Genomic DNA, 27,506 nt, shown 5'->3' on the forward strand with positions numbered 1-27,506 from the left:
CATCCCTGCCCGTCCTGCCATCTATCCTGACCTGTCCTTTGTTGCTCCCTGATCTTGCTATCTTCCTGTCAACCCCCCGCTTCGATCCCCATTGCCTGCCTTGATTACCTTGGATGACCTCAACCTCATGACCCCTGTGTCCCTCGCCAGCTCCTTTCTTTCCATACAGGCTGAGACAATTGTTGTAACATTCTCTCGCCCTCCTTTGATCAACTACAATCTTTCCCACTCTTCCACTCATCAGCGGATATTTCACCGCCAGGTGTGCCGTCGAAATTACTGCACAGAGGCGATTGAGTGTGTTCCTTCCAATGATGACGTTGTAGGATGCCACAACCTGCAACACAAGATACCTTACGCGGAGTAGCTTGGCGTTATCGTCAATACCAAAGACTGTGTCCAGATCTACATATCCGCGTACCCAGACTTGCTCGCCCGAGAAGCCTACCAGCGTTCCTGTATAGGGCATCAAATACTTTTCCGTCAATCCCAATTGATCAAAGGCATCGCCGTAGATGATGTCAGCGGAGCTTCCTTGGTCCAAAAGAACCCGCCGCACATTAAAACTGTTAATCCTTATCATTACAACCACGGGATCGTCTTTGTGTGTCTTGATCCCTTCGAAATCTGCCGACGATATCACAATATCTGGATGCTGGAAACCGAATGGAGTTTCATACTGTTGCACTGATGTCACTGCTCTCACGTGCCTTCGCCTTGCCGACGCTGTGTCTCCGCCCCCGCCGAAGCCACCCGCGATTGTGTTTATTGTCCCAACTGACGGCTCAAGGTCTTTATTAAAGGTTTCTTCTGCCTCCTTCTTCCTTGTTGCCAGTGTTTCCTTTTTGTCAGCGGTTGGCATACGTCGGCGGTCGTCTTGCCTGCGGTTATCCTGCTGACGGCCTCCTTTGTACCGGTTCCCTTGCTGTCGTTCTCCATTCCATCGATCGCCAAGGTCGTTCATCTGCGATCGTCCCGCTCGAATGAGCCTCTCAATCTCGTTCTTCAGGGTAAAGCAGTCTCCCGTGTCGTGGCCCGCCGAGCGGTGATACTCGCACCACTTCGTTTTATCCAACGCCGCTCGGGGCGGGTCGGCCTCTTTCTCGCCTTCCTCAACCGCGTGGGTTGCCTTGACCTCTCGAAGCAACTCCATCAAATGTGCATTTAGACTCCTCCCTGACTCTTCTCGCCGGCGAGGGTCAGCTTGATGTCACGGTCTGCGGCGCTCGAAATTTTCTCTCTTGGGGTACAATGGCTCCTTCGCAACCTTCTCTCCGGTCCTCACCTTCCTGTCTCGCTTTTTGCTGCCCTCTCCTCTTTCCTTACTCCGTTTCTCTTCTAGCGAAGCGTCCCCCTGTTCGCCGTCTTTCTCCTTTTTCGCTCGCCTTCGCTTGAAAGCATCATCCTCCTCGTCCAGAATGGATCTCCGCCATGGACCGAGCCGGCTTGCGGCTCAACTTGCTATTCAGCTTCCCCGGTTGCAACCCGTTCTTGAAGGCACGCGCACAGGCGTGCGGCTCTGACTCCTCAATTTTTACTGATGCCGCGCTGAATCGTTTTATGTACTGCTTCTGAGTCTCGCCCTCGGATTGGCGGACGTTGTAGAGATCCTCGATTGTCACTTGCTTGGTTTTACTGGCGGAAAACTGGACAAGGAATTTTGATGAGAAGTCACGGAAATTAGTGATGGATCCTCGGGGTAGCGTGGTAAACCACGCCATGGCTGTGCCTTTGAACGTAGCTGGAAACATCCTGCACTTCACAGTGTCGGAAGCGGCACTGATCACCATCTTTGTATTGAAATATAACAGGTGCTCCATGGGATCAGCTTTCCCGCTATAGGTTTCAAGGACAATATTCTTCATGTTGTCTGGTATAGCGACCTCCCTCACTGCCGCTGAGAACGGCTCGAATTCAGCTACGGCCTCCGCTTCGCGCTCCCCTTCATCCTGCTGCTCGGAACGATAATATTCTTGCTGTTCTTGTAAATAATCGTTTCGTTGCCGTATATCGTCAACACTACGGATCAAGCGCCTCCAATCTTGGTCGGAGATCGGTGCCTGAGGTGCCGGAGTCCCCTCTCCCGAAGCTCCGAGTGAGTGCGCTGGTGATCTCTGCTGCTCCGTCGAAGTTGGCGGAGAAGGTAACAGAGGCGTTGGAGAAGGAGGTGGGGGTGGTGGTGGAGGAGGAGGAGTTAACTGATCGGTTTCTTCACGGCAAACTTGCTCGCGTCGCGGCCTGCCTCTCACGCGACGTGGAGGCGAACCACGCCGCCACTCCTGATCTTCATCGCGTCATCGACGACGTGTCTCCATCGATCTTGGTTAGTGAACCGGAGAACTTCAAGCGAAAAACTGAAAACTGAAGAAAATTCACACAGAGAATCGAACTTCTCTAAATCCAATTGCGATCCACGTAGTCCGGGAATCAAAATCTACCGTTCCCCACAGACGGCGCCAAATGTTCCATCAAGAACATTGAGATGAGGTATAGTACCTAAGGTGTAAGGAACGTGATGCGAGAGTCCTAGAGAGAATGAGAGCGTAACCGCTTAGAGAGAGAGAGAGTGTAACTGAATTTAAAGTTTGTTATTTCTCAAATGAGCTAAGAGTCCCTTACAATTGGTTTCCCTCCCCTATTTATAGTTGGGGGAGTAGGGCTTAGCGCCTCTAAATCATTCTAATGGGCCAGTTGGGCCTCCGGGATGAAGGCCAAAGTTCCTGGTCCGCTCTTCGCCTTAGGCCAGCGCTCCTGGGCGAGGGACCCTGGGGTCTCGCCCAGTCCAGCTTTACTCCCAATCTTTTATCCAGATTTCTGATCACTCCCAGATGGGACATTCTGGCGCTGTGTTTTTGCTTCTCCTCAAAGTTTTCTAGAGAAAGAGTCATCCAATTTGGTAGCTCTGGGTATTACCATTGATGACAATAAATGGACTGATGGCATTGAAGGTAGTTTTTGGATTAAATATTCTTCCCCTTTTGTCAAGCAAATCCATATTTGCTAATCTTTTATTTTCAGAATTCCCTTTTCCCTTCCAAATATTAGAGACGAGAGTGGATTGTACATGTTTAAACCTTTGATTTTATTTTTTCCTCAGAATAAACTTCATTAGCAATTTATTTTTATGTCTTTGAAAATTTTCAGTATGTACTGACAATATAGAGGGTTGTCTCAAACAAATATCAAATTCAATGTAGGTGCCCGACTCAGTGGCAGTCTGTTCAATGGTTGCATGCAAGTTTTCTTTTCTAACCTCATAAGTTTCTGTTGAGTCATCACCAACCTCTTCTTATTCTTATTGAAATGTCAATTTATTATTTTATTTTAGTAACTGAAAAATTAATGAGATTGTTTATTAGAAATTTATAACGTTCACTCTTTAGTTGTCTGTTTAAGATTATAAATGTAATATGAAATTTGAGATAGTGTAGTGAATTGATCGAAGGTAACAATTGAAGATTAATTTAATTTGTTGTGGAAGATAAGATTCTTCTGCAGTAGTTCAGGCCTAATGTGTAAGAATTTAGGCTCACATTAGCTTTACAATTAATATTTGCTGCCTATTAAATGACCCTTTAGCTGAATTTATTTTTATCACCTCCTATAGCTCTGCCTTAGTTTGCTTTCCACCATTGACTTAGGTCTACTGCGGTAGTTGATTTTCCTATGTGCAATTTGTGATTCTGGTGCTAGAGATTTTATCATTCTCCCCTCTTTTTGCTTGCGTGGGTGATATTTATTGTGCTTGCTTATACTCTTTACTGATATAGTTTTAATTTGCGTGGAATGATGCATCAGAAAGATGAATTTGCTAATACAAAGAGTCATAGTAGTTATCCTAATATGCAAGGGCCAGTAAATACAAGTTATCCTCTAGGTGTTTCCTTTAATAGACCTCAAGATAGATAGATGCCCATGATGCAAGAATGCAGTATAATCCTTATCAGGTAAGATAATATGTTGCTAACGTTTCATCGACCACTATACACTACTCCCCGGGTTTGATAACACTTTTGACCAAGACTTTTAGCCATGATGATCTTTCAGTAATTTCTTTGAAAGAAAGCAAGCTAATTGAAGATTTCACTAGGAAACTTTGGATAAAAAATGATGTCAATTTATGGGAGGAATTAAGGTTATGTCATTTGGTGCCAAACTTCTCATTCCCTCTTTGTGAGCTGAGAAATGTGGAAAAGGCCGATACATGGTCCCTTTGATGTTGCTATAGGCCTATAGCTGATATTAAGCATTCTCAAACTGTTGTAAAGGTTAAGACTTAAGAGTAGGAGTTCCTGAATTTAAATTATAGGTAAATTACCTAAGAAAATATTTACAATTTGCAAGTGGTTCAAACGTTGTGGTTGAAGGGTTTCTAAAAGAGACAAGCGGTCCTATCTCTCGATTCAATTAGCTCTCTCTTTACAAAGTGATATTTTCTACTTCTATGTCCCTTTGTGATTTACTTTAATCTATCCTCATCTGCTCCATCCTTTGATGCAGCTGTGGGCCTTTTTTTGGCTCTTCATCTCAACCAGTTAGAGCATCTCCAATGGTAGTATCTAATGTTAAATACATACTCATATGAGTATCTATTACCATTGGAGTACATATTCAATTCCAATATAGCAAAGATGAGTATGTGGGAATAGATACTCTACACTAGACTTGAAAAGTGAGCTTGTATTTATTACAAGCACTTACAATTAATTAAAATAGAGATAAATAATAAAATATACAAATGTGATGTTGTTAGTGAGATCCATTATAGAAACTTTTAAGAGTTGTTGGGTTGGAGTAAAAAGTTAGTAAAGTGGTGTAGATGATGTGGCAGTATGGGGAATTGTAAAAAATGAAGTATAGGTATTTTAGTGAGTATGATAGATGTAGATGCTCTTATTGCAGAGAGTAATCCAGCAGAGCAAAGCATTACTAGAAAACTAACATTTGGCATCTCAGATTTATAACCCACTTCATAAATTATGTACACTAATTTTTTGGCAGTTTTGTATTATATTATTGATTACATGAGTATCATAAATCCTTTAATTTTTTCAAGTGACCTTAGAATTTTGTTTCAAGGGAAGATAGAAATCAATTAAACAAATTTTCCTTTTTATTAAAGGTTTCAACTGCTTCCAAAAAGATGATCGATGCCATTCTAATGTACTATATGTATTCAATTAAGTTTCATAATACTAATTTTAATTGACATTAAAAAAACTTCAACGGTGGCATTATTAAAAAAAATACGACTATTTAACACAATTATTCTATTCAAACAAAATCGAAACTAATAGAATGAAACCTTAATAGGCGAAAAAATATATAAATAGACTGACAAAATGATTTAACACCATTAAGCCTATTTTCTATTTGGAACTTAAATGTGATTAATTATTCAATCCCCAACTAATGGTTATTGGCTAATAAGTATTGGAAGTTATTTACACCGTTAATAATGTTAATTTGAACAATCCCCCACGCATATAGGCAATGAGATTTTATTATATTGAATGAAATATAAAGAGTACTTCAACTCAATACAAAGTAACAAAACAAGATCTAAAAGCACACAAAACATCATAACAAATAAGTGATTGAAAATTATTGACACCGTTATTTTGAACTTGAGTGCTCTTACTCCTTGAAATCCCCCACTAACTTGGTTTAACCATTAAAAAAACTTCAACGATAATGTTGTTCCAAGAAAAAGTAAGCATATTTAACACAATTAATTCTGTTAAAACAAGATTGAAACTGAAGACTGAAACCTTAACAGGTGGAAATAAAAATAGAAACTGACAGGATGATTTAACACAATTAAATGTATTTGCATTTATCCTCGAAGGATATATAGCTCAAGTGGTAAGAGCTGGAGGACATGGGAGGGGCTGGTCTAGAGATTCAATCTCTAGAAGGTTTAATTTATCTTTCTGATGTACCATAAAAGTATTATATTTTAAACTTATTACTCCTTTAGTCCCCATCAAAGTATATTTAACTCCATTAATTATATTAAAATAAAATTGAAACCTTAACAGGTGGGAAAAAAAACCAGGCAGAATGATTCTATTTATATTTTCAACTTGAATTTTATCCTCCTTCAGTCCCCCATTAAGTCTATTTATATTAGTTTTTGCTATTTTGATTGTTGGTTTTAGTTTCAGTACCATAACATCAAAATGCTAATAATTTGAGTTATTAAATAATTTCCTAATAATTTCAATATAACAATATATTAATATATGTTTTAATTTTTTAATTAATCAAAATGATTTTACTATTAAATTGTATTAATTTTTTTTATATTTGGGAAATTAATTTCATGAGTCAATATAGGTTTTTCTTTTATTTTTTTTCCAATATGTTTGTTCTCACTTCTTTCTTCTCCGTGTTTTTTTTCTCACAAATGCATTTAAAAGCTGACGCGCGGTGTACCTTCCTATAAACAAATAAAAAATACATGACATTTCCCCACAAGTATTTTAAAGACATATTTTATTGACTAACTTTTTATTTAAAAAATATTGAATTCTCATTTAAAAAATATGTTTTAGGTCTTATGATTGTATCAATCAATCTAACATGGTGGGTGAGAATTACCACATTCATCATTTATTCAATTAGATAAACAAGGACAAATAACACAAATAAAAAAATCAAATACACTCATAAAAAAACCTTCGACAAAAAAAAACACAATCAAAAACATAAATTAACAATTCGACAAAAAAATATAATTAACACAAAAAAAATTATTTTTTCTCTTTTACTTACAAATAAATAATTTAAAAAAAAACCATTAAAAAACTTAGTACAAAATAAAAAATAATGTCCTCGTGCGTTGCACGGGTAAAAAGTACTAGTACTATATATAAAAGCAAAGTTTTGTCGTCTTAAGGGTAAAAGTGTAATTCAATAGATCATTGAACATAAATTAGGATTTCTCCATGGACAATTTAGTAAATCTCAATATAATTAGTTGGAGATCAAATCTTGGCCGTCCGTAGCGTTCAATCTCAGCCATAGGATTTCTTTTTCTTTTTCACTTCAAAATTCCTCGCACGTTTGGTTTTCCATTTCACAGCTCCCTTCAGTTTTCATTTTTCCACTCCTTTATGGCGTTCTTCCGTTTTCGTTCTCCCAATCCCACCAATCCAAGAGTCACGCTCATTGATATTGAAAACCCACATCGAAGTGAGTTCTAGCGAGACCGAAAAAAATCGTGGGAGAGGAGAGGGCGAGATCGTGAGGAAGAGAGAGATCGAAAATGGTGACTGGAGCGGAGGGGAAATCGTGAGAGGAACTGGGTGGAGCTCGAGGCAGAGAAGACTGTGGCATCTGTAAGGCCCAAGTTTTAACGCTTTGGATAAGTGAATAAAATAAAAGAGTTATTTGATTAAGATAAATTTGGGAAGGAAAGAGGTTCAGGAAAAGTCCAAGAATGTATCGAAAAACCGAAAGAGTTATAGCACAACTAACATACGCTTAATCCTAGGTCGAAGGTATTAGTGAATAGTTAATTTACGCTTTAGGACACGATGGAAACTAATTCCAAAAATCCTCAGAGAAATGTTAGAACTTCTCTTTTCCGTCCTTAAACAACCATTTCGATGCGAAATCCTGGAAAGTACGAACGTCAAATTCCAATTCTCGGAAGTTTGCCGAAACGGAATCCCTGATAGTTCGAAAAACCTAAGATCGACAGACGATGAAGACTTTTTCTATCCGGAAACTCAAATGAAGATTCCACCCGCGTTCTCCTACTTCTCTCATCATTCCTAATCTTTCTTCAGAAGGAAGTTTTCTCATCCGACGATCACTGCAAAAAGTAGTTTTTCGGGATAAACCGACTTACACCGACTTATGCCGATTTTGGATCTTTCGGTTTAATTCCAAGAATCCTATTTTGAGTTCTGGAATTCTGTCGCCAGAACCTATCTTAGAATGCGCAGAGGAACGCGCAGGAAAAATCGGAATCGCAAAAAAATCATTTTTCCGTTTTTTTCCAAAACCTATAAATAGCTTGAAAATTAGATTTTTTGAGAAAAAACCCATTTTCCCCACCCCCAAAACCGCGAGTTCCTAGAGAGAGAGAGAGATCCGGATCTTCGTCGTTTCTTGCCCGTTTGCTTCACCGATCGTCACTAATCGAAGACCTCGAGGTAGGTAATCTATACTCTCCTTCGAATCGTCGTTTCTGTCCATTTCTCCTGCGACTTTCTGAGTTCAAAATTTTGAGGTTTTTGAAAAACTGTTCAAATCAGCTGATTTCAGCGTCTAAACTTCTTCCCTGCATGCTCCTGAGCGTGTTCTGCGGATTAGATTTTGTCAAATGTCGACGAAATGCCGCCGGGATCAATTTCTACCCTAAATACCCATTTTTCGGCAAAGTCGCAACCTTTACGCTCTAATCTATCGACTTGGCTTAGTGCTAGTAGGATTTATCGTCATAAACGTCGTTGTGGACGTCCCCATCCAATTTGTTTTTCAAAAATCCAATTTTGAAATTCTGAGCTAAAAATAATGACCAAACTGCCCCTATATCAGTTTTCGATCCGAAAATTTTTCCGAGCCTAGAACCGTCTTAGTTACGGCTTATGTTAACCTAGGAACCAAGTTTGATCGAAGAAAAATCGACCCTCCCAATTAAGGAAAGTGGCCGAGAGCTATATCAAGGGGGGAGGAGAATCCGATTTTTTCGAAAACTTGTCCTAACGCGTTAGATTGTCGTACCAAGGAGGTAGTAGTGTACTGTGTAACCCTAGGACTCTTTGATTGCTGAGTTTCTGACTCTTGGTGTTGATTTCTGTGATTTTTGCTTAAGGTTCGTTTGAGGAGATTCCAAGAAATCAAGGAGAAGAGTTTGGAGAACATCTTGAGGAAGAAGCTGGAAGACCCACCGGTGAGGGCTACTCTCTGAATTACTAGATAATGCTTTAGGTGTCGACAAGTTCGACTTGATCTATGTGTTATGCACTTAATTGCTAAATGTCTGAATTGTTCTCTGAGGCTTCGGCCGACCTTGTTGAGTACTTGAGGCCATGCTATTGTGTGCTAAATGATTCACATGCTATGTGCTACATGGTTAACTTAGGATGTGTTGGAATATGCTGTTTATGCTTTTGACTGAGCTGTTTTATTTATGCTATTTCACTTGTACCTGAGATTCTGAAGAGTGAGGTTTACGGGCAGGTCATGCCGAATTTTTATGAGATTTTGAGAGAGTTTTAAAAGGACGAACGGAGTTCGGACCTTGTCATGCTCCAATGGATCGAGACCTTCTCAGGGAATTACTTGGGTTTATGGGAACTTTGAAACTCATAGGGAATACGATAAGACTAAAAAGAGCTATTTTTATAAAGAAAATTCATAAGATATTAAACAACCTCTAAACCTTTAAATAAAGATAACAATCTCGGATGCAAGCTTTGGATTGAAGTTTAGTTTTGGAAAACGAGAAGTGTCGTCGGATCCAAGTGTTGAGAAGATTTCGAGTTCTGGGTATGTTGATACTCATTCGCTCTGGGAGCAGTTTGTTTAGCCATCCAAGGGATGAGCCGAGAAGCTTCACGGAGGTGTGAGACCTTGTGAATGCGTGATACTCCACTGAGGCGTGAGACCTTGTGGAAAGCATGGATCTTCACTGAGGCGTGAGACCTCGTGAACAGCATGAAACTTCATTGAAGCGTGAGACTTCGTGCAAGTGTGTAAATTCACTGAGGCGTGAGACCTTGTGAAAGCATAAAACTTCACTGAAGCGTGAGACTTTGTGAATGTGTGAGACTCCACAGAAGCGAGAGACTTCGTGAGAGCATTGATGACTCGAAGAGTTGTCGTGAGTGGTTGCACTCTTTTGTTTATGATTAATTGTATTTTGTCGCAGAATCGACATTTACCTTAGGGTATTCTTTTAGAGACTTTAAGTTATCTAGAACACGTGGCGACGTGTCGGGTGAGGTCGGAGACGTTGTGTGGCTAATCACTTGCATTCATGCACTCATTTTGAGGTTAATACACGGCGTGATACCGGACCTCGGTGGATTCCAAAATGGTCATAAGACCCGGATTTCCATATTTAGGACACTACGGTGGTCCTCAGTAGCAGACGGAATGGCAGACCTACGGGTTCACTGCTGATCTGACTACTTTTGTGTGGTGTAAGAGACACGCGAGCAGGAAGGTACCCACCGTGGCTGGTGTTAGGGCCGCCTCGTTGATGTCCATCCTTCTTCCGGAATGCATTTTGTTACCCAGCATTGCATTTCATGCAACATACATGCTGAATTAGTTGCTGAGTGTGATTGGTAACTGTTTATCCTATTTTTGAGGCATGCTACTTGTTTTTATGGCTCTTTATATTCATTGTGATACATGCAACCCTAGGAAGCTATCCCAAAACTTATAAGCCTGAGAGGCGAGTATTTATTATCCTATAATTATGTCTGGTTTTATTAATTATATAATTCTTTGGAGTTGACCCTCGCGTCTGCTGTGTGTGTTTGGGCGGACTACGCCATTTGTCAGATGAGTATGAGGGATTGGTTTACCATGGTCAGCCCGTCGGGGGGGACCAGGTACGAGATGCTTGATCAAGACGACCCAGGTGCATGGGTGGTCGATCCCGAGGGCCACCGTGCGACCTACACCGGTCGGATCATGGAGGACCGTGTCGACCGATTTGGACGCTTGACGGAGGGAGTGATGAGGAGGCACATAGTGAGCTTCAACCTGCCTCCAGGAGTACACTGTGGACCCGGCTTGGGAGTACCTCCACCGCCACCATCCCCTTCAGATGATGAGGACCCCTCTGAGGAGGTGCCAGTAGGTGGGGCTTCGACGGAGTCTAGTCCGTCTACTGCTGCTGCTGTCGTCGCGGATCTCGTTCCGGGCCCCGAGCCCGAGAGTCCAGTGCAGGAGCGCATTAGGGTGGACAGAGAGGGCAGTGTTGAGTACGTCGACCTAGTCGTCCTGGATGCAGATTCGGATGACGACCGCGCTAGCGTGTAGGATCGAGTGCTAGTGTGGGCTCCTCGGGTAGGGATAGTGTAGGAGTAGTGTCGATGCTCTGACCGTCATGTATCCGTTTTTGGGGACAGGGTAGTTTTCCTACCGGTAGCTTTTGTGTGGTTTCCTATGGAGTTCACAGAGAGCTGGTTGGATTTAGGGGGTCTTCTCTTAGGCCGCTGGGCCAACTTGCTCTCAGATTTTGTAGTTAGTGTTGCAGACACAGTATCTTTATCTTGGACTGTACATATTGCCTTCGGGCGTTACTCTTTTTCTGTCACCCGTCACTGGAGGTTACTCGTGACGTGGTAGTGTTTAGCGAGGCATGTATATATAGTTGTATAGTAGTTCCTTTTATCTTTTGTTGGGGAGTTTTATTGCCTTCTGTCTTTAGTTATCTTGTCGAAAAAAAATAATTCACGTTTTTCCGCTTAAAGTATTTTCTTTTGGTTACTAAAGTGACGCCACCGAAATCGGGGTGTTACAGCATCCTGACTTTCAGGCGAGGTGTTCATACTCTAAAGCCCCATTGCCTCTCCCATTAATCAGTATTTGAATATGTTCCGTTCACGGATCAATTCGTGCACGAGAGGCTCAGCAAGGAGAGGTACGAAGCAGGTGTGATGGATCCGGAGCATTACATGAACAATCCCTGTAACCTAGAGGAAAGATGGAACCAAAATTCGTGCACCGAATCAGTCACGAATTGTGAATGAGGAAGAACCAATGCTCATGTTGTTGCAGGAATGGAACCTTTTCGGTTCGATATTGTGTTCTTCTTACATTGCTACGAAGCTGAAGCTAATGCTTGCGAGGATGTGTTTCTGAATCAAGTTTCATTGCAGCAAGCTGAATCGCAACTCCTCTAATGTGATGACTTCTCCGTCATTTTATTTGTGAGGCAGTGTGCCTATGATGAATACTTGATTTTGCTGGCATTAGCCTTTACGTATTAGCCTACCATTTGATCTATTGTTGTTGTAATTGGAAACTCTTCTTTGATGTTACTTTAACTCTTATTTGATGTTACTATACTATGAGCTAATAGTTAGCAGAACGACCATGATTCCTTGAGATAACTATTTTGATACCCACTAGGAAGGGAGAGATATCATGTGGTATTGCTTTCCCAGTCTGATTACTTTTACCATTTTCCATGTATATTAAGTTATGGCTGCATGGATGTCTTTGCCTTACTTTTTACATGGGAGCAAAGTAGTGTTAGTTCCAGTCCTTGCTTTTTCCCCAGCTTTCTTATGGTTTGGGTGTTTTGTCATTTCTTAGTTCTCCATTTTTTCAGGTTCTACGTGCTTCTTAGCCTGATGAAGCAATGACACATTGGAGAGAATCGCAGAATACACCTCGGAACTTAAGTAGTGAAGGCAGGCGAGGTGAGTTACTTTACATACAGTGGTTACTTGCTTGAATTGATTTCAAAGTTTGATAAACAAGAACTGTAATTTGGTGTCAGCATCTTTCTTCATTCGATTATCCACACCCATTACTTTTAGTGAACTATTTAGCTTAGAATCGGTCTTTAGTGGCTGAGTTATCATCATATCTCATAGTTTTATAACATTTTAAAATGAGTGTTTAGCAGTGCAGTGGAAGCTCATCTACATGTAACATCTGTGTTGAATTTTGACTACAATACTTCCTTCTCCCCGATTAGTTCTTATTTTTTCTCTGCCATGTTCATACTTTATATGCCATAATGTCCTGTTAATTGTGTTATAATTTAGCTTTTATATTTGGCTATTTTGTCTCTCACTGTCAATCATTCTTGCTGTTGTGCTCCACCTAAATAATTGGTGTAGAATGAGAGGAAAATTGTATACATATTTTGGCAACTTGGAGGGCAATTTAATTGATTTTATATAAGCATTCATAATATTATTTCTCTGCGTTTTTTTCATTCTTTCTATGCTGCACATCAGTGACATCACCTTTTTATCGACTCAAATCTCGAACCTGTGTGTTTTTATCTTGGAGCCACTTCATCTCTCTAACGTTTGTTCTTCCTTGCCGTTTTACATCCAGCGTCGTTTCGCAGCCCTATGGTGGAAATTGAAGTTCTGCTTCTGAGAGACTGAATTTGAGGAACTTTGTGGTAAGCTACTAAACCTTTTCTCCAATTAATGCTGATCTGATCCTTCTTCATGTGGTTATAGTAAGATTTGACATGTTCTTTTAACTGATCTGCACCCCTTTTAACTGATCCCCAATTTTATTGCTTCAATTTCTACCATTACTACATGATTTTTATGTGCAGGTTTATTGGCTTTCTGACACGACTTGTTGAGTGTGTCTCTAAAAAAAGCAGTTTCATGTATTGTTTTTTCTAATAATTAGCGGCTTTGGGCTTATGATTCTTTCACTCTGCAGTGATGAATTGATGGGGGCCAAATTGAAAAGTAATGAGCTCCAAATGCCGAATCCAGATTTTCAGGTGATATTTTTGTCTCAAAATTTTTCCTACTGAGGGAATGCTTGCATTCTTTAGTTTCGTGTATACAATAGAAGGAAGATCACACAGATTGAATGTAAAGCCGGCAATGTGACTGAAGTTATTTTATTTAGGGGAAAAGCTAACTACAAAGGGAATAGTCCTTCCACTGTCGACTGGCATGAGAAAGGCCCTTTTAGTTACCCAAGGAATGCTGAAAACTGGCTGATTTATGTTAGATATTTAGAGCACTAAAAAGTAATAGGTGTGTTAAATTTGTGTTTTGCCTAAGAAAGACAATGTTGAAGTGTTTCCACAAATTCCTTATATCCATGTGATCAAGTTCATATTCAAATAATGTCATAGTGGTGAATTTGTTAAAAAAATAATTAGCATTACTATTCAGTTTTAAGTGAAAATATGACCGAGATGACTTGATCATTTAATCTGTACAGGGTCATAAAAATGGCTAGGTGCACTACCATTTTCAATCTTCATTTTTCCCTCTCCCTTTTGATGTTAAAACTCATTTCCTTTTTATTTAGGAAGGATGACTTGCTACATCAAAATAATTAGTGAGCAGTTTTTTAGCTCTTTATCATGTGCTGAAGTTATATAGCATTTACTGTGATTCTGAAAGTGAAGCCTACATGTCTATCTCTTTACCACTTTAAATTTTAATTTTTTATTGTGCTGCTGATGATTCTGTTATTGACTCTTCAACTTTTCTTATCTCTATATCTCTTTAAATTCCAATTATTTTCCTTATCTCTTTCCAGTTTCCTCAAGTACAAAACTCTTTAAATCTTCCCTTTTCGCTAAATCTCAAGCTTCGAAACATCTTCCTCACGGTGCTCTATTTTTTAAGGAGGAAGAGGGTAGAAGATGACCGTTGCAGGTCTCACGTGCTTCCCTCTCTCTTCAGTCCTTTTTTCTCTCTCCAATTGGACATCCACGTAAGCCTCCTCCGTTAACAAATAAACGACAGGACCAACATTGCGGACGGGCAGCAAAGTCAGGGACCATCCGTGTAATTAAATTAGGTGGAGGACTAAAATTATGGAATTGGTAAACGTCAGGGACCAAAGTTGCAATTAAGCCAAATTTTAATACAACTTCAAATTCCGTTACATTTGAATAACATCAGTTACCAAATTAAATTTGTCTTCAATAATTATATAGGAGTTAAAGAATTAGAATAAAGTGCCTTGAATAAATTTAAAACTACCATAGAATTTGATTGAGGAATTCATCAGTTATGCAATTTAATTGTATTAAATAATTATGTAGCAGTTATGTAGCAGTTCATATTCAAATAATGTCATAGTGGTGAATTTGTTAAAAAAATAATTAGCATTACTATTCAGTTTTAAGTGAAAATATGACCGAGATGACTTGATCATTTAATCTGTACAGGGTCATAAAAATGGCTAGGTGCACTACCATTTTCAATCTTCATTTTTCCCTCTCCCTTTTGATGTTAAAACTCATTTCCTTTTTATTTAGGAAGGATGACTTGCTACATCAAAATAATTAGTGAGCAGTTTTTTAGCTCTTTATCATGTGCTGAAGTTATATAGCATTTACTGTGATTCTGAAAGTGAAGCCTACATGTCTATCTCTTTACCACTTTAAATTTTAATTTTTTATTGTGCTGCTGATGATTCTGTTATTGACTCTTCAACTTTTCTTATCTCTATATCTCTTTAAATTCCAATTATTTTCCTTATCTCTTTCCAGTTTCCTCAAGTACCAAACTCTTTGGCCAACTGGCCTCTTATTCCCTTATTCCCAAGTCTGTAGAACCATTGATCACATTTTGATTTGGTTATAAGTGAACTGGTGGGATCCTGGTGGTGTAGACAAATAAGTGAACTACAATCCAAAATTGAGGAGCTGGGTGACAAAGTGGAGGAATTCAATCAGTCCAAGTTCTTGCTTCAGATGATACATCTGGAGAAGTCTCTATACAAAATCGAGCATCTCGATGATAGTTTGCAGTTTCTTCATTCAAGAGGTTTGACTTCCATGTCCTTTTCTTTTCCAGTTAAGTCTTAGCTTATAAGAAACGTTCCTTGGATTGATTATGTCCAAATTTTGAAACTAAACATACACTAAGAAGACATAGTTTAGTACCAGTTGTGACTATTTAGTTGGATGATTTTTCAGTTGGAGGGTTTAGTATATAATTTAGTGGTTACATATTAGTTCTTAGCAGCCATGGAATTTGAGTGAGACATGGAAAAGGATAATAAATAAACGTCAATTACCAAATTAAATTGTCTTCACTAATTGTATAATAGTTATAGAATTTGAATCATTTAACTTGAAATTTTAAGGCTTAATTGCAACTTTGGTCCTTGACGTTTACCAATTCCACGATTTTAGTCCCCCACCTAATTTATTTACACAGATGGTCCCTGACTTTGCTGGCAGTCTGCAACGTTGGTCCTACCATTTGGAGAGAGAAAGAGACCAGCAGCTGATTCAACCTTCTTCCTCGCCTCTAGGGACTCGTTCGTTCTTTAAATCTTCCCTTTTCGCTAAATCTCAAGCTTCGAAACATCTTCCTCACGGTGCTCTGTTTTTTAAGGAGGAAGAGGGTAGAAGATGACCGTTGCAGGTCTCACGTGCTTCCCTGTAACACCCCGATTTCGGCGGCGTCACTTTAGTAACCAAAAGTAAACTTAATGCAGAAAAACGTAAATATTTTTTTTTTGATAATAACTAAGACAAGACTGAATTAAATAAAACCCAATTGCGAAAGGCAACAGAACTAATATACAATATATATAGCATCCCCCGCTGTAAATAGCGACCTCGTCACGAGTAACCTCCAATGACGGAAAGTAGAGAAGTGTAACGCCCGTAGGCAAAATGTACAATCCCAAAATGTTAGGTCAAGTGTCAGCAACACAAGCCCTCAAAAATAAGAATAAGTCAGAGCTAGGACACTAACACCCAACCTTAATAGACTCTAATCACCCATCCCCCATACTTCTATCATCGACTCCCATCTGGTCATGCATGAAGTCCGGTCCACGTCGAAGGCTCAATAGTAGTCATTTCGCTCCGGGTCTTCCCCGAACGACGAGGAATCACGGAAGAATCCACCAACGACATCTGACAAAAAGGGCATACATAGCCCCCCAAACACAGGTAGCACGTGCAAGGGTCAACTTACGGAATATAGTATAGAGAATACAAGACAACAGGTAAAGTATAAGGGGTATAGATATATATGTTATATATATACATATAAGTTCTGCATTGTCTACCCTAAGGTTTAAACATAACATGTTATCAACACTCTAGTACAATTCCATCATCAAAGCACATAACGATATCTATCAACATCTACTCATCAAAACACATAACGATATTTAATTAGAGTGCATGATATGTCAATGCAACGTCAATCTCGACGATTCCGGAAAGAGTAGGCTGGGCACGTTTGAGTCGGTCCTAACATTGGCATTGTGTCGACCATAACCCCCGAGTGTCACTTACAACCTTGACATAGCCGGATCAGTCCTAACCCTGCGGGTCGACTTTTCCCTCCGCTATGCCCGACAATCAACAGGTCGATCCTAACCTCACGGTCGATCATATCCCCCGTCGATGTCCGAATTACCCGAAGGTATAAACTGTACCCGAAGGCATAAACTGTACCCGAAGGCATAAACTGTACCCGAAGGCATAACTGTACCCGAAGGCATAAACTGTACCCGAAGGCATAAACTGTACCCGAAGGCATAACTGTACCCGAAGGCATAAACTGTACCTGAAGGCATAAACTGTACCCGAAGGCATAAACTGTACCCGAAGGCATAAACTGTATCTCATGATGATCTCCAAATCATCCGACTCATCTCCATCCGATGGTCAAAATTGCTCAACGAGCAAGAGTATCAACATACTCGGAAACTATCAATTTCCCGGACTTATCCCCCGGATAGCCCAACAACACAGCTGCTACAACAGCACAAGCGCATCAACATACTCACTACTTCTCAACTTCCTCAACACTTGGATCCGACGACACTTCTCGTTTTCCAAAACTAAGATCTTCATCCCAAGCTTCCTTTCGAGTTTATTATCATTATTTGAAGATTTAGAGGTTGTTTAATGTCTTATGAGTTTTCTTTACAAAATAATATCTTTTTAATCTTATCGCGAATCTTATAAGTTCCCGGGATCTCCAAATCCCAAATGACTCCAGAGAATGTCTCGATCCATGAAAAACCATAACAAGGCCCGAATCTCATTCGTCCTATCGAACTTTCTCAAAACTCTCAAAATAAAATCGGCATGACCTGCCCGCTATTCTCACTACTCAGAATCACAGATATGAGTACAAGACATAGTTTAAATCATCACCGTCATCAAACATGTCATATAACAATACATCTCAGACTAAACACGTAGCACTTAGCATATAAATCATGCACCACACATCCTAGATTACCCACATAGCACATAGCATGTAAGTCAATCTCAAAAACATAGTAGTAGATGCATCATCTACATTGTCAGCCGAAGCCTCAGAAAACATTTTCCCAATCATACACAAACAAGTGCATAAACAGTAAATCAAGTCGAATGCGTCGACACCTAAAGCATTAGCTAGTAAGGTAAGTTGCCCTTACCTCTAGTTATTCCAGCGTTCTTCTCAAACGTTCCTTCACAATGAGCTCCTTGATCTTCAGGAAATTCTTCAAAAGAACCTTTAAAGTAAAACCACAGAATTCTATCAAAATCTATCGGAAACTAAGCTATCAATGCTCACTAAGGTTACACGAAGTAGTTCATACTCCGAGGTACGATAATCTAGCGCGAAAGGACAAGTTTTCGGAAAAGGAATTTTCCCCCTCCTCCCCTATAGAGCTCGGCCACTTTTCACAATTGTGGGACTCGATTTTTCTTCGATCAAACTTGGTTCCTAGGTTATTATTAGTCGTAACTAAGGGTATTCTGAACTCGGAAAAATTATCGGATCAAAAACTGTCGCAGGGGTATTTTGGTCATGATTTTTAACTTAGAAATTTCAAAACTGAAATCCCAAAAACCAAATTTTGCAGGGACGTCACCAACGACGTTTATGACAACTAATCCTACTAGCACTAAGTTAAGGCGATAGTTTTCAGCCTAAAGGTTGAAGCTTTACTCCAAAAACTCCAAAAATGGGTATTTTAGGCTAAAATTGATTCTGGCGGAATTCCGGCGACATAACGGAAAATCTAACCCGGAAGAAGTGATCTTGGGCGCATAGGGAAGAGGTTTAGAATCAGAAATGAAAGATTCAGGATAGTTTTGCAAAAACCCATAAACTATCCGCTCAGAAAACTCTACAGAAAAGCTATGGAAAAAGCGATCAGAGGTAAGGATTAGCGACTATACCTCGAAGCCTTGAAGTAGCAACTGATTGATCGACGATCAAGCAAACGATGAAGAAAATCTTCTCTTCTCCCTCCCTTGTAGAACTCGCGGCCTTGATGAAGAAAATGGAGGAAAATTTGAGAAAATGAAAGTTTCGCGAATCTGATTTTTCCGGCGTCATACTCCGTGAATTAATAGATATGTTTTGGCGAAAGAATTCCAAAACTAAAATGAGGTCTCTTTGTATTTTTGGCAACTAAAGCATAGTCGGTATAAAACTATTTTACCCGATAAGTTGCTTTTTGCATCGAATGTCGGAATGGAAAACTTCCTTCGGAAGAAAGATTGAAATCATCAAGAGAAATGGGTGTCCGCGTGTGGAATATTCATTTGAAGCTCTGAATAGAAAAAGTCTTCATTGTCGAGAAATTCTAGGGTTTTGAAATACCAGGGATTCGGTTTCGGCAAACTTCCGATGATTGGAATCGGACGTTCGTAGATCCTAGAGTTTCGCCTCGAAACGATTGTGATATATGGAAAAAAGAGAAGTTCTAACATTTCTCTGAAGATTTTTGGAATTAACTTCCGTCGTGCCTAAAAGTGAAAATTAGCTATATACTAGGGTTTCTGACCTAGGTTTAAGCGTAAAACGATCGTGCTATAACTTTTATCGACTTCAATACGAACCTCAGACTTTTCCTGAACTTTCTCCTTCATACATTTATTTCATTTACTAAACTTTTGTTCAGGTTTCCCTTCGCCATGCATCAAACCTACTGGTGAATAAGAATTTATTCACTTGGTATAAACTGAAAAACTTGGGCCTTACATTACTACCCTCCAAAAAGAAAGTTTCGTCCTCGAAACTTAGGGTTCAGCAAAAGTTCTGGATATTGTCCCTTGATCTTCTCATCTAACTCCCATATAGCACCGTCCGTGTCCTTGTTCCAAATAACTTTCACTAAAACACTCTGCTTTCTCCTCGATTGTTTCACTCTTCTGGCCCCCATGTTGACCGACGACGTCTCAAAAGACATATCGTCTTCTAACTCTCTGTTGTCCGGTTCGACCACTTGCGTCGGGTCTCCGTTGGAAATAATATTTGTTGGCATTCGTGCAATCGCACAACCTTAACCACATGCTCCTTTTCTTTCGTTCGTCCAAAATGCTGATTAGAAACTCGGTACGTTCCTATGTTCCGAAGTGAATGCTCAACTTGTCCCCGTGATGTTCACTCATGATCCAAAACTCAACTCGATCGCTTGATAACTCCTAGACGAACTATTGCCTTGGAATCTACTAGTCCATTAACGTTACTTCCAACGTTGTAACTATCGTCGCTCGCACCATGAAATCAATCTTCCCCTCAGTCACCGTTCAAATTAAAACTCAACTTGAGTCTTAACACCTCGTGCATAACAAGACTCATCCCCTCAATCATCAATTCATCGACCACTCATAAGCTAATCATCCTCTTAATATCAAACAATCCATTATTGTCGTCTTCGTCCTCAAAACCTTCCTCACTCAACCCAATTTAGGCTTACTGACATCCCTAACACTTCGCATAAATCGAGGTTTATCCTCTAGAAGATCCAATCATAACCATACCTCAAGTATTCATCTTGATACTAACACTTTCCTTCTTGTAACTTGATTACCATCTCGTCGATAAACTTCTTAATCTCCCAATCAAATTATGACAAACTTCAAGTCCTACACACTTATGACAAGAATTAATAGACTTAAAACCTAAACCTTTTCCAAGTTCGGATCTCTGATGCTCTGTAACTCTTCAACATTTCCTAAACGAATATTCATCTCTTAGAACTACAACTCCTTCGCAAGGAAAACAATTACTTAATGAGAACCTTTTCCTCCCAAACTCAACTAATCTTCGATCAACTCAAGTTAATCTTACCAATCCTTCTATCAAAGTCCATAGCCCGCTATGATTCCGAATATCACCCCCTCAATATTAAGTTGATCAGGCCTAATACATCGAAGGTGGAAATCTAGAAAAAGCCCACTGGAACAGTCAATGAGTTTCCTATCATCCAGTGGTCACATACACCCTGATGATAAATCTTCAGTGATGTCGCTACGGAACTACACACCCTCGACATCATACGTATACTATCCATGAGGAATCTCTCTGAGATTCATTCTTCGGCTTCTACCTTCCTTATAATCGCATCGGCGCAATACTACTTTCTAGGCTTAGTGGTTTATTCTAAACCTCGTGTAACTTCTATAGTTAAGCCATTCGGTCAGGGCTTACCATCATATGCTTAGTTAAACAAACAGTTGGTACTTATCACAAGATAGTCTCTGGAACAACTATACAGTATGATTAGGCAATAACTTCAATCAATTCAAAGCGAAAAATCGCTTGCAGACAATCAATTTTCACTCTTTGCAGAGTCACACAACCTAGCACAGAAGACCTATTCCCCAATAACTCCCGAAAGACTCGACAAGCTCTGATACCACAATGTAACACCCCGATTTCGGTGGCGTCACTTTAGTAACCAAAAGTAAACTTAATGCGGAAAAACGTAAATATTTTTTTTTTGATAATAACTAAGACAAGACTGAATTAAATAAAACCCAATTGCGAAAGGCAACAGAACTAATATACAATATATATAGCATCCCCCGCTGTAAATAGCGACCTCGTCATGAGTAACCTCCAATGACGGAAAGTAGAGAAGTGTAACGCCCGTAGGCAAAATGTACAATCCCAAAATGTTAGGTCAAGTGTCAGCAACACAAGCCCTCAAAAATAAGAATAAGTCAGAGCTAGGACACTAACACCCAACCTTAATAGACTCTAATCACCCATCCCCCATACTTCCATCATCGACTCCCATCTGGTCAGGCATGAAGTCCGGTCCACGTCGAAGGCTCAATAGTAGTCATTTCGCTCCGGGTCTTCCCCGAACGACGAGGAATCACGGAAGAATCCACCAACGACATCTGACAAAAAGGGCATACATAGCCCCCCAAACACAGGTAGCACGTGCAAGGGTCAACTTACGGAATATAGTATAGAGAATACAAGACAACAGGTAAAGTATAAGGGGTATAGATATATATGTTATATATATACATATAAGTTCTGCATTGTCTACCCTAAGGTTTAAACATAGCATGTTATCAACACTCTAGTACAATTCCATCATCAAAGCACATAACGATATCTATCAACATCTACTCATCAAAACACATAACGATATTTAATTAGAGTGCATGATATGTCAATGCAACGTCAATCTCGACGATTCCGGAAAGAGTAGGCTGGGCACGTTTGAGTCGGTCCTAACACTGGCATTGTGTCGACCATAACCCCCGAGTGTCACTTACAACCTTGACATAGCCGGATCAGTCCTAACCCTGCGGGTCGACTTTTCCCTCCGCTATGCCCGACAATCAACAGGTCGATCCTAACCTCACGGTCGATCATATCCCCCGTCGATGTCCGAATTACCCAAAGGTATAAACTGTACCCGAAGGCATAAACTGTACCCGAAGGCATAAACTGTACCCGAAGGCATAAACTGTACCCGAAGGCATAACTGTACCCGAAGGCATATACTGTACCCGAAGGCATAAACTGTACCCGAAGGCATAAACTGTATCTCATGATGATCTCCAAATCATCCGACTCATCTCCATCCGATGGTCAAAACTGCTCAACGAGCAAGAGTATCAACATACTCGGAAACTATCAATTTCCCGGACTTATCCCCCGGATAGCCCAACAACACAGCTGCTACAACAGCACAAGAGCATCAACATACTCACTACTTCTCAACTTCCTCAACACTTGGATCCGACGACACTTCTCGTTTTCCAAAACTAAGATCTTCATCCCAAGCTTCCTTTCGAGTTTATTATCATTATTTGAAGATTTAGAGGTTGTTTAATGTCTTATGAGTTTTCTTTACAAAATAATATCCTTTTAATCTTATCGCGAATCTTATAAGTTCCCGGGATCTCCAAATCCCAAATGACTCCAGAGAATGTCTCGATCCATGAAAAACCATAACAAGGCCCTAATCTCATTCGTCCTATCGAACTTTCTCAAAACTCTCAAAATAAAATCGGCATGACCTGCCCGCTATTCTCACTACTCAGAATCACAGATATGAGTACAAGACATAGTTTAAATCATCACCGTCATCAAACATGTCATATAACAATACATCTCAGACTAAACACGTAGCACTTAGCATATAAATCATGCACCACACATCCTAGATTACCCACATAGCACATAGCATGTAAGTCAATCTCAAAAACATAGTAGTAGATGCATCATCTACATTGTCAGCCGAAGCCTCAGAAAACATTTTCCCAATCATACACAAACAAGTGCATAAACAGTAAATCAAGTCGAATGCGTCGACACCTAAAGCATTAGCTAGTAAGGTAAGTTGCCCTTACCTCTAGTTATTCCAGCGTTCTCCTCAAACGTTCCTTCACAATGAGCTCCTTGATCTTCAGGAAATTCTTCAAAAGAACCTTTAAAGTAAAACCACAGAATTCTATCAAAATCTATCGGAAACTAAGCTATCAATGCTCACTAAGGTTACAAGAAGTAGTTCATACTCCGAGGTACGATAATCTAGCGCGAAAGGACAAGTTTTCGGAAAAGGAATTTTCCCCCTCCTCCCCTATAGGGCTTGGCCACTTTTCACAATTGTGGGACTCGATTTTTCTTCGATCAAACTTGGTTCCTAGGTTATTATTAGTCGTAACTAAGGGTATTCTGAACTCGGAAAAATTATCGGATCAAAAACTGTCGCAGGGGTATTTTGGTCATGATTTTTAACTTAGAAATTTCAAAACTGAAATCCCAAAAACCAAATTTTGCAGGGACGTCACCAACGACGTTTATGACAACTAATCCTACTAGCACTAAGCTAAGGCGATAGTTTTCAGCCTAAAGGTTGAAGCTTTACTCCAAAAACTCCAAAAATGGGTATTTTAGGCTAAAATTGATTCTGGCGGAATTCCGGCGACATAACGGAAAATCTAACCCGGAAGAAGTGATCTTGGGCGCATAGGGAAGAGGTTTAGAATCAGAAATGAAAGATTCAGGATAGTTTTGCAAAAACCCATAAACTATCCGCTCAGAAAACTCTACAGAAAAGCTATGGAAAAAGCGATCAGAGGTAAGGATTAGCGACTATACCTCGAAGCCTTGAAGTAGCAACTGATTGATCGACGATCAAGCAAACGATGAAGAAAATCTTCTCTTCTCCCTCCCTTGTAGAACTCGCGGCCTTGATGAAGAAAATGGAGGAAAATTTGAGAAAATGAAAGTTTCGCGAATCTGATTTTTCCGGCGTCATACTCCGTGAATTAATAGATATGTTTTGGCGAAAGAATTCCAAAACTAAAATGAGGTCTCTTTGTATTTTTGGCAACTAAAGCATAGTCGGTATAAAACTATTTTACCCGATAAGTTGCTTTTTGCATCGAATGTCGGAATGGAAAACTTCCTTCGGAAGAAAGATTGAAATCATCAAGAGAAATGGGTGTATGCGTGTGGAATATTCATTTGAAGCTCTGAATAGAAAAAGTCTTCATTGTCGAGAAATTCTAGGGTTTTGAAATACCAGGGATTCGGTTTCGGCAAACTTCCGATGATTGGAATCGGACGTTCGTAGATCCTAAAGTTTCGCCTCGAAACGATTGTGATATATGGAAAAAAGAGAAGTTCTAACATTTCTCTGAAGATTTTTGGAATTAACTTCCGTCGTGCCTAAAAGTGAAAATTAGCTATATACTAGGGTTTCTGACCTAGGTTTAAGCGTAAAACGATCGTGCTATAACTTTTATCGACTTCAATACGAACCTCAGACTTTTCCTGAACTTTCTCCTTCATACATTTATTTCATTTACTAAACTCTTGTTCAGGTTTCCCTTCGCCATGCATCAAACCTACTGGTGAATAAGAATTTATTCACTTGGTATAAACTGAAAAACTTGGGCCTTACATTCCCTCTCTCTTCAGTCCTTCTTTCTCTCTCCAATTGGACATCCACGTAAGCCTCCTCCGTTAACAAATAAACGACAGGACCAACATTGCGGACGGGCAGCAAAGTCAGGGACCATCCGTGTAATTAAATTAGGTGGAGGACTAAAATTATGGAATTGGTAAACGTCAGGGACCAAAGTTGCAATTAAGCCAAATTTTAATACAACTTCAAATTCCGTTACATTTGAATAACATCAGTTACCAAATTAAATTTGTCTTCAATAATTATATAGGAGTTAAAGAATTAGAATAAAGTGCCTTGAATAAATTTAAAACTACCATAGAATTTGATTGAGGAATTCATCAGTTATGCAATTTAATTGTATTAAATAATTATGTAGCAGTTATAAAACTTGGACTATTTAACATGAAATTTACATACAACTTTAAAGTGGATAATAATGATAAAAAATTAACCAAAATATTAAGCAAGCTTTATCTTGAATTTAATGGTCTAATGATAGAGAAATAGATGTGCATCACTAACGCATTTGATGTTATGTGGTCAAGTGGTATGATTTCAGATGAAACATACAAGCTTTTGAACCTGCTATGTGATTCTCAGTCACTCATACACCCATCACACTCATGTGAAAATATTACTGAAATTGCTCATAAAGAACTTGGCAATATAGATCCATACAACATCTTTACTCCTGCTTGCCATGCTAATGTTAGCCAGTCAAGTCAGCCAGTGAAAAGAAAGCATGTGAGTGGACACTTCTTGCCATACAACATTGAATTTAATTTCTTATGGTTAAGGAGCACAGCATTTGACTGTTGATGATTTTCTTATGTCTCATGGTGCAGTATATGTATATATTTTCCAAAACATATGGTACTGTGAGTGAATGCTATAAATAGCCCATAGTTGTTTCCTGTTGAAGCCAATGTTCTGTATCAAACTTCCTCTACATCCTATTTGTGTCTGACTTTTTTTTTTTTTGATAGGCAAATGTTAGTTGTTAGAAATGTTAGTAAATTAATCCCTCCTCCGGGTTCGAACCCGGGACCCTTCACCCCACCCAACCCTTATGTCTCTAGCTCTTACCACTTGAGCTATCCTTCGAGGACCTATTTGTGTCTGACTATGTTTATCATAAGACATTCGTTAGTTTTTGGTTTAAATTCGGACATTAAAATCACGAAATTAAACCCAAAAATATAGATTGTGACATATTTCAAATGATAAGAATTTTTCGGCATGCTACAATGTGTCTGAATTTTGAGATATTTATAGCGCATATCCTTATTGATTTGTCATGTCATGTAACAGAGATTTGGTAGACTCGGTGCTGGGTATGATCCTTGCACAGCGGAGCACTCCACTATATACTTCAATCTACCTGAGGTCCAAAGGATTCTTCATGTTGATCCAAATCATAAGCCTGCTAAATGGAAGGCCTGCAGGTAATGCTCATTATAGATACACTTGAAAGTATAGCTATTGCGATACATTCTTAGTTCATTGCTGGAAAAGGTCAAACAACAAATGAAATGAGGTTTATCATTATGGTCTTTTTTATCAGTAAAAATAAAAATCATTTTAACACTCAGTTGCTATGTCTTCTTTACAATTCTCCTTTCATTTTGAAACTAAAATTTCAAGAATCTTTGCAACTAAATCATTTGATAATTGGTAGCATATTTAGAGATTGTAACCACAACATTATAAAGTGAATTATTGTACTTCCTTCTATTTCTCTCCATGTTTGCATATGTTTCATTTCCTTCACCAAATTTACAGAGATTAGAATCCACTTATTCATTACAGTGTAGTGAATAAGAATTCTTGAAGAATTCTTGATGAACCACTCTTAACAATTTTTGTTGGCATGGCTAATTATGGCAGGAGGAATATTCTAATGCTTTGGAAGTGATTTATCCATTAATATGGGCTATATGGAAGCGAGGCTGTAGGAAGGTGTTTCAGAACAAACACTGGAGATGGCTCGGTCCAATATTTTTAGGCCGAATAGATTTGATTTTATATGGAGGGATTATCATGGTGAAGTACCTTGCTGCAACTTCCTTATTCAACCCAAATGTGGGCTATCTGTTTAACGCGACACCAATGTGTTCAAAAAATAAGTGTCAATGCATACATTAAATTTTTTTTTTAAAAGTCACCAATGAGTATGAATTGATCATTTGTGGTGAATTGATATGTTTCCAAGTTTTTTTTTAACGTATGTTTCCAAATTAAATAGACTTAAAATTACTTATTCAATAACATTTTGATAATTTTTATAACTATCATAAGTGATACGGTAATGTAAATTTTACAAAAGAATAATAATGTTTTTAATATAAACTTAAGTAATAAGTTTCACAAGGATGTGTTAATAATTATTGAAATAAATTTAATAATACATTTCAAATATTTTCCTTTACATTTATTGAAATCAATCCCATGGCAAGTTGACAACTATAATTATTTAACTTTTTCTAAAATTTAAATTATAATTAAACCTTGCCCGTGTAAAGCACAAGTCAAATAAAATAAATGCAACATTTAGGGAAGCAAAGAAAAAAATACAAAAAAATATAATTATTACACTTCTTCAAAATAAAAACAAACACATTCATCGCCAAAAAAACTTTTTTACGTAGATTTAAAATTAG

The 27,506-nt window shown here is 39.1% G+C and overlaps 1 long non-coding RNA gene across 5 annotated transcripts in view; it reads left to right on the top strand.

The window, feature by feature from the left end:
• LOC130710162 (uncharacterized) overlaps positions 1-27,051 on the top strand; it is a 31,237-nt gene extending 4,186 nt beyond the window's left edge. The window contains exons 3-10 of one of the 5 annotated variants that reach the window (XR_009010313.1): positions 8,828-8,905; positions 12,308-12,398; positions 13,048-13,117; positions 13,393-13,456; positions 15,194-15,470; positions 25,392-25,590; positions 26,158-26,291; positions 26,734-27,050. This is a non-coding gene — a long non-coding RNA (uncharacterized LOC130710162). Of the gene's footprint in view, positions 1-8,827; positions 8,906-12,307; positions 12,399-13,047; positions 13,118-13,279; positions 13,457-15,193; positions 15,471-25,391; positions 25,591-26,157; positions 26,292-26,733 lie in introns of all 5 variants that reach the window. The other 4 variants (XR_009010316.1, XR_009010315.1, XR_009010312.1 and 1 more) reach the window with 4 other exon arrangements.
• Positions 27,052-27,506: the final 455 nt, after the last annotated feature.

The sequence above is a fragment of the Lotus japonicus genome, chromosome 4 (assembly GCF_012489685.1).
Source record: "Lotus japonicus ecotype B-129 chromosome 4, LjGifu_v1.2".
In the NCBI taxonomy this organism is placed as follows: domain Eukaryota; kingdom Viridiplantae; phylum Streptophyta; class Magnoliopsida; order Fabales; family Fabaceae; genus Lotus; species Lotus japonicus.